Source organism: Chanos chanos, chromosome 3, assembly GCF_902362185.1.
Source record: "Chanos chanos chromosome 3, fChaCha1.1, whole genome shotgun sequence".
In the NCBI taxonomy this organism is placed as follows: Eukaryota; Metazoa; Chordata; class Actinopteri; order Gonorynchiformes; family Chanidae; genus Chanos; species Chanos chanos.
Window position 1 is genome coordinate 49544137 of NC_044497.1, and position 8639 is coordinate 49552775.

An 8639-nucleotide genomic window follows, 5' to 3' on the forward strand; every position below is an offset into this window, starting at 1 on the left:
GAGTGAGCTACAGCATGTACTGCTCTGGAAAGGGGGCGGGGAGAGGAAAAGGGAAGGGGCGTGGCAGATCAGCCAACGAGGGTGGGCTTTACTTTCTGAAATAGCACTGAGGGAGGGGTGCTAAAAAGGGGACAACACTGAAATTAAACCACCTGACCAGGGCACATCTGATCCACTTCTCAGAATACCTTGCGCGCACACACACACACACACACAAACACACAAGTTGTGCTTACACAGCACAAAACTTCGCAGTGAGGTACATTCTTTTAGATTTGGGTCCTTGAGAATGAAAAAAAAATATGCAAGATGTATACATATGTGACATTTAGAGAGTTATCAAATTAAAAATGCAGCAGATAGAGGTTAATGGGGCACTGTGTGAACTTCCATTCATAAAAGATTGGAGGATATGCCAGTAGCTTGGTTCAGTTTGTCTCTGACATCTGCCAAATCAGATCACATCTAATAATCTTAACCACGAGGAAGGCTAAACAAAGCCCTAAATCATTTTTTAGACATTATAATCGTATTTCCTGTTAATTTTTTTGTACAATTACTCTATTGTTGTGAAATTGAGACACAAGACGATTTTCTTTCTCAGGAGAGAACTGACCGAGACAGTCGGGGAGTTGAATCAAACCGAGCAAAAGGTCGGCCAGTGGGACATAGACGTTTATATTCATAATATTCATAAAATTCAAGCGACTGGAATAACAAAAACACCCACACGGCGGATACGAGCTGCTAACAGACAGAAATGAACATACATAAAAGACATGTAACAGGCCTTGTCGATCTGAAAGACCAGAACTTATCGAACGAGGAAAAAAAAGAAGCTACACCCAGGTTTACGAATGACACGTGCACGAAGACTGAAGACTAAACTCTGCGTGAACAATGCATGCCTGTGCGCTCAAACAGTCCTTTAGGGGGTGTGGGTGTGAACGCTCGTTCTGCACTCTGCCTGTCATAGCAAGGGCTCTTTCATAACAAAAATCAGGCGGAGACGCAGACACATGCATGTGAAAAGGTTTTTTTGTTGTTTTTTTTTCCCTGTAAGGCTTGAAAATTAAGGCACACACTTGCTTTGTCTATTTCGTTAAGCATTAAATAAGGCGGTTTGTAATTCTCCTCTAATGCTGCCTTGAAATCTCTAATAATAGAAGCAACATAATGTTACTGCACAAGTTTATGACACAGCAGTAAGAGGTCAAAGTCCAGACGTTCTGTCATATATCAGATATTTAAGAATACAATAATCCATGGTTTCAACAGTGTTTTTTGCAGATAAACTGTGGGTGGAGTGATCCTGATGCAACTGTTGTGAATGAGTCATTCAAATGTGCAGCATTAAATGCAGTGATTGAGTAAGGGTTAGACCAGAATTACACTGACCTCTCTCAACCTGTGTTTTTTCTTATGAACCATCCTAAACATTCTCCTCTCATGTGATCTGAGTGACACTTAAAAGTCACACTGAAACAGAGTTAAACGCTCACTCTGCCTTGATGAAAACGTATCCATCACTGCCTCGCAGCAGTCAGAATCAGCTCACATGACCAAGATTGAGAAAGATCTCAAATGGAGAGTGGCATGTGACACAGACAACAGATCATCAGCGAGAAATGTTCTCATATCTCCACTCAGAAAATAATGAACAAATATAGCCAGGGAGATTTACTGCCTCTCGATTAGGCAGGTGGATTTATTAGAAGCTGTAATTCAGGGATTTTAGGTGAATACAGACACAGCCAGTTTGAAACCTTTGATGATTAAAAAAAAAACAAAACCCATGGGAAGAGGAAAATGGCTTAGGGGATTCCAGGCAGAGTAATCTTGCTGTTTAACTTTTGTGGCCTGAGATATGCTTCTTCAGCCATGTCAAACCACAAAGAATGAAGACTTTCCTCTTTGAGTGGAACACTCATGTAATAACCTGCATACCAACCAAACACGCACAACAGCACCTCACTGCAGGGAACGAACAGACTAACACACACCCGGATCCCTGCTGAGACCAAAAGGAATACACAGAAATTCCCTGTCTATGTACAGAAACTCAAGCATGCGTGTTGACAGTTAGGAAGCAAATTAAAATTTTAAACATCCCATGAAGAGATCAGTAATGAAAGACCATACAGCTTTCCCATATCCAGACTGAGAGGCTCTCTGAGATTTTTTTCTTTTATATATTAAGAGGAACAATTTTTGGCTCACCAAGCCTGTAAAACAAGCTACTGCATCTTGAGAAACACCCAGCTAGACTTTCAAGCTCACTTCAGATCTTTCTTTTTAAGAATTTCAAACTCTCATTTAATGGGTTACACATTGTAGTATATCTGAGCAAAAGTCACTTAATATTTGTACTGTTGAGTGTCAATGTGTAAATGCAGAGGTATGCATGCAAGTGTGTGTGGATGTATATTTGGCTTTGTGTGTATGTGCATGTGTGTGTGTGTGTGTCCTGGGTCACACCATATGAGATTAGATGGACTGGACCCTACTAGTCTTGAGTGCGGTTTGTATCACTGTAACAGGAGCCTCATGGTGAAGTGGAGATTCTAGATATTTATAGTCACACATAGTTGTCCCACACCTCTCATGAACACAGTCATGGGACAAGTAGCAAACACCCACCGGCCCACTAGCAAACAGGTCCATTACCTATCCTCATTGTACATTTATGCACTATAAGCTTAAGTCTTACAAATACATGCTTATTTGGTTTCTATGCCTCACGCTGGCTACACTCCTTTCAACATGAAGGCGGCTGACTGGGAATTTTCAGTATCAAAAAAAGGCTAACGACCCGGAAGTTCACCTCCGGAAAGAGAACTTTGAAATATGTCTATTACAACAGCTTACTGCTTTTTATCAGGGATATGGGCAATTTTTCACAGGAATGAATCTAAAACTTTTCATATGGGTTTCCATCTGAACCACTTTTCATAGCTATGACTTGCTGTCACCACCTCTCCAGTACTGCAACACGTGAAACAGTAATCATTTAATTATGTAATTAATTTTACAAATTGCTTTGTTAAGATTTTTATATATATATAGTCTAGCTTAATTATGGCCTTATTTCACGGTTTCAGGCAAAAAAAAAAACAGGTGACAAACTTGTGGTTTCTCACGATAAAATCAAAACCCTTACATTAAATCTTATTGACACTAGGGGGCGACAAATCCCCAGACATTTCAACAGAGGTACATCAAGTAAAATGCAGAATATCGTGCCTTGTTCTCTCCCATGCAATCTCATAAAAGTGACTGCTTCCTCAAATAAATAATATTATTAACAGACATATTGCTACAGGTTAACTATATATATATTCAATAACTGCATGAGAAATTGTGGATTTTTGGTGCAGACTCACTCAGCTTTAGTATTGTGCATAAACTTCTAGTCACTGAATTTTAAACATGTCTGAACATGACTGAAAACAATTTGATGGGACAAGCATAAATGTCAGAATATGTCACGCTAAGGCACAAAACAGACGAATTTTCTAAGTAATGAAGATACATTCTCCTACCTGAAAACGAGAGGATGGGGTAGTCTTTTTATCTCCTCCTGGTACAGAGGATTCTGCTTGCTGCACACACACACACACACACACACACACACACATCACACACACACACACACACGGTGTGTGTGAAAGAGAGAGAGAGAGAGGAGAGAAAACACTTTCCATCAACATCTTAAAGATCCCTTCCTGGGCATCTCACAGGTGGAGAGGAGATGTCTGTGCACTAATACTCCTAATCCTTGTGCAATGATGGCTTAAAATCATTTGTGGGCTGAATGGATAACTTTAACAATATACAATTATAGGCTATTACGCGCCAGTTTCAATATTAGAATTTAATGTATAGTCCACGTCAGAGTATATATGGTATTTAGTAGGCCTATAAGCATAGTGTATATGTATAACAGCATTTTACATAAAATGGCTGAAGTCGTGTCAGGAAAAATGACGTCCGCTATCACAACACACTCAAATAATACGTTTCACTTTTAAGTTCGTAAAAGGCAGGTACAAATAAGAGGCATCTTATCTGAAGTGAAACAAAGACATTACAGGCATATAGCTCAATGAATGAAGTTCAAAGTTCTAAAACAATGTCTTATAGAATACAGTGCCGATAGGGAATTTCCTACGATATAATTGTAAGGACGTTGTTCTTCAAACTTATTCTATCTGTTCTCTTGAGAACAGTCAACTGAAAAGACCCGATTTGAATATCTCGGCTTCGTTTAAAATAAGCTACCCCCAATGAATGATTTCATTCTCCAAAGAAATAAAGCGATTTTCTATGACTTAGTGTAACACTGAACATTCACTTCAGCATTCCAAGTTTCATTCTGTCACTTCTGTGCTATCGTCGCTACAAATACTGGCAACGCCCAGGTTTGACTAAGTTACAAATCTAACAATTTATCACTCATCAATGAGTTTACATTCGTTCAAGGGAAAGCTAAAGATAAGCCCCAAGCTACAACGACGCTCTTTCCCAAAAATATCGCTGTCGTTGCTAAAAACACTCAACAAGAAAGCTTCATAGCTGTCCAACATGTTGTAACACACGCCCAAATATGAAGTTAGAACTCCTGCAGGGTACAGTGCGATGGTAACAGTCTTTGCCGCCGCAGAAGCATACTCACAAGCATCATCCAGTATGTAGCATACGCCATGGAAGAACCTGATCTGGGAATTGATAGAGAAATGAATCGAAAGTTTCTACAACTTAAGAGCCTTCGTCTGGTTCAGTGTAACTCAAAACATTCCGCTGGGTCCCTTCACCCAGGTTGAGCCACTCCCGCGATTATGTGGTACAGGCCGATAATTGGGCTACAGCAAAATAAACTGTTATGCAAGTTATGGTTAGATGAGGAGAGCCAGATTTGCATTTAAAACAGTTTTATGCTCCGGTACTCTTCATTGCATGAGCTGAGGGTAGCTCCCACGGATGTTCCTTTCTTAACAGTTCTTTTTGAGCAGCATTGGAGTTAGTGCGGTCTCAAAGTGATTTCGCAACAAGAAGTTTGCTGCGGTATATTTCAGTCTTTGATACACGGACGGTTTTTTTTTTCAGTGGAACTTGAATGACTGATTATCCTACAACAGTTTTTGTGTATTAAAATATATATGCACATTTACGGTATTTATGGAAACACCTCTGTGCAACAGCTTGTTTCACAGACATTAATGTCTTGCTATACCTTTCAGTAATGCTGTCTGCAGTATTTAAACAATAAGGTTGGTGCGTGGGTTGCTCTGCACGCTCTGGTTACAACTAGGTGTTCAGCTGCGCAACCTGGTGCTCTGCTAATGATAGGCCTACACGACACTTGATTACTCTGGTAATCGATGTAAGTGAACAAACAGTGACAATACCGATATTTCAAAGATAAATGCATTTTTAAAAGTTTTAAAAATAAGAAACACTCACCCCTTTTGATTTTCTGTGACGGCCATGGCCTCTTTTTTTGTGCGGCATATCTGTACTGCGCAAGAAGAGAGCTGTTATCCAGAGAACGGTTTTGACTGGAGGGGGCTTTTCGGCACGATAGTTGCTCCTCCTGCCTTTAATATGTTATGCGTTTTCAGTTTGCAGTGTTGGCATTAATTCAACTCGCAAGGGAATTCCACTAAAAGGAGTGTGCACTCACCGTTCCGTCAGCGCATGAAGTGTAAATTAAACTCGTGCAGCACTGTTGTAGTTGACACCTTGTTTAATCTGTGCTGTGACTATATGTGTACACTTGCTTAAATCCACAAATACCGTGGGTCAGTGCAAAGAACGCGTGTGCTGTGTGGCAGAGAGGTGCCAAGCTTGACATGTATATGGTAACCTAGTACAGTGCATTTCTGTGAAAAGTGGGTGAATTATGATTAGACGTACAACCAAAGATGCTCTCAGGAAATGTCAAAAACTAGAAAATAATGTTTTGCGACACAGAACACAGAAGAGCGAGAGAGAGAGAGAGAGAGAGAGAGAGAGAGAGAGAGAGAGAGAGAGAGAGAGAGAGAGAGAGAGAGAGAGAGACGTCTGTTTTAGTTAAAGGGTGTCAATATATGAATTAGAAAGTAAAGTGTTCCATACCTGTGCTTTTTTTCTTTTCTCTTCTTTTTTTTTAGTTCTTCACGTCGTGTTTTAGATTTCACACAGTACATAGCATCAGTCATCAGTCACAAAGTATAGAAACTGTCAAGTTTAGAAATCCACGCAGAACACTCAAAGGGGTAAACCCTAATCTTCAGCTGGGCAGAATAAAGCACCCTCTTGTTGTTTTATTGCAATTATCACTATTTTCCACATCTAATTTTTTGGAGCACTGGATCCAGAGAGAGGTGGTGCTTATAAGATCAGTTTCTGTCTCGTTTTGTAATGTTATGGAATATTTACAAGAGATGCTAAACACACCCTTCAATTTATTTATGTTTTTGGAGAGTGCCTCTCATTGTTTGCTAGGAAATAACACATATCAGGAAGATAATGTTGTGATAAAGGAAACTGCTGAAAACAGAAGATTAAGTAGCTTAGGCATGTATTATTTTCTTGTGCAAGAGTGCCCCTTAGTGGTACTCTAAATAAGTTCAAAAGGTGAGTAATACATTGAATTCAGTCATTAGTACATTTGATAAATTTATCTTAGGTTCTGAGAAGTAGGCCTATGGCAGCTTAGTCAGAAAATGTACATGTGCCGAACATTAAGAAACACCATAAGTCTTTAATGCCAGTGTATTCTGTGTTGCCTATGTTGAGAATGATGTCCATTAAATGTATATGGCAATCTGGATGAGGCTCGTTTGTGTATAGTAATTAAGAGAAGGATGAAATATTTAATGCAAAGAAACCATAATTACCATAGCAGGAGTTTATCTTAAATTATTTAACCCACAGCAGATGGCAGTATTTCCTTTGTAATCTCCTCAGTTCCCATCGTGCAGTCTGTCACTTTTACATGTTTAACTCATCATCATCATCATCATCATCATCATCATCATCATCATCATCTTCCATCCTTCTAAAACCCAGATCACATCACATTTTTCTCTACTGTTTACGTTCAGTCTTTGTAAGTAGGCCACCTTGGAACTTTTTTCCAGTTCCAATAAGTTCATACATTTGGTGCTGATAAAGCCCCTGACAAGGACAGGTGAAACACATGCTCTTTAGAGACTATGTCTATTCAGCTCTCCTGATTTCTGTCTTGTCTTTCTGCATTTATTGCTATAACTAGTCATCTTGCAGAAAGCACAATACTTCAGCATGTTCACATGCATGTACACTGCAGCTTTGCCTAACGAGTGAAGTGTGAGATATCTCTTCTCCAAGACATGTACACCAAAGATAGAGACAGAGAAAGAAACATATTACAATAAACATGTAGCAAATAGTGAAAGAGGAGGAGCAGTCATTCTTAATCACTTTAGATTAATGGGTAAATATAGCGAGAAAGTTCGCTGCACATGGTCATGTTGTACTGAACATGCTAACGGTAAGCTAACGGTGATCATGTTGTTGTTGCTGTTGACAGAAAGCATGTTGAAGTCAACAAAAGATCAATGAAACGGATCCTTTTAAATCCCCTCATATCTCAACAACTGTTAACAGTTTGCAGAAGGATTGTAAAAGTCTGTTGACTCGTTTGTGTGATCTGATGAAGTAATGGTTTTGTATATTTACTTTAGAATCTGTGATGCTCATGGCTTATTGCTGTTGATTTAAATGATCAAATAAATAAATGTTCTTCCGACAGAAGCTCTGATGCTGAGCTCACTCACCATCAATAAACCTGTAATGGCTACAGCGCTGGGTGACTCACAATTCTGAAGTACCCTGAGCGCTTGTAAGTGAAGGAATAAACCCTGCTGAGAATTGAACGAGATAAGTTCTAATGACCATCACGCTAAACCACGTCTTACGCTCTCTTCCTGGATACATCTTTCCAGAAGGAGGGTCTTTGTATTTACTGAAGGATGTGTAATTGGTAGATATGTTGATTGCACACAGGGTGTCCGGTGTACTACACAGATGACATTTAGCCACACAAAGATGGTGACAGGCAGAAGCAATGAGAGTTCAGAGTAACAAGCACACCTTCCTCATGGTGAATGCAATGTAACTGTCTCTATTACAGACAAGAAACTAGCCTTGGATTTTAAATGCTTTAGCTGTAAGAAGTGATTTGTAAATGTAAAAAGTTAAGTCACCATTTGGCTGCCTGAGTTGATTTATATATATATATATATATATATATATATATATATATATATATATATATATATATATATATATATAAACTTATTTATATATTTATTGATTTATATATATAGTCTGAGTTTGATTTGTGTGTGTGTGTGTGTGTGTGTGTGTGTGTGTATATATGTGTGTATGTATGTATGTATGTATATATCACTATCTGCACACCACTCCATAGTTTTGATTCGAGTAGGATTAATCCAATGATATTGTTAAAATTCTGTTACAATTTGTGATCACGATCAAGTTAAAACCATTACATTAGCTATTAAATATTTTTTTAAAAAAATCTTATGTTTGATTATCTTGAGATAAGCTTCTACAGCAAGCTTGGAGAGCAACATCTGTAGCACACAATT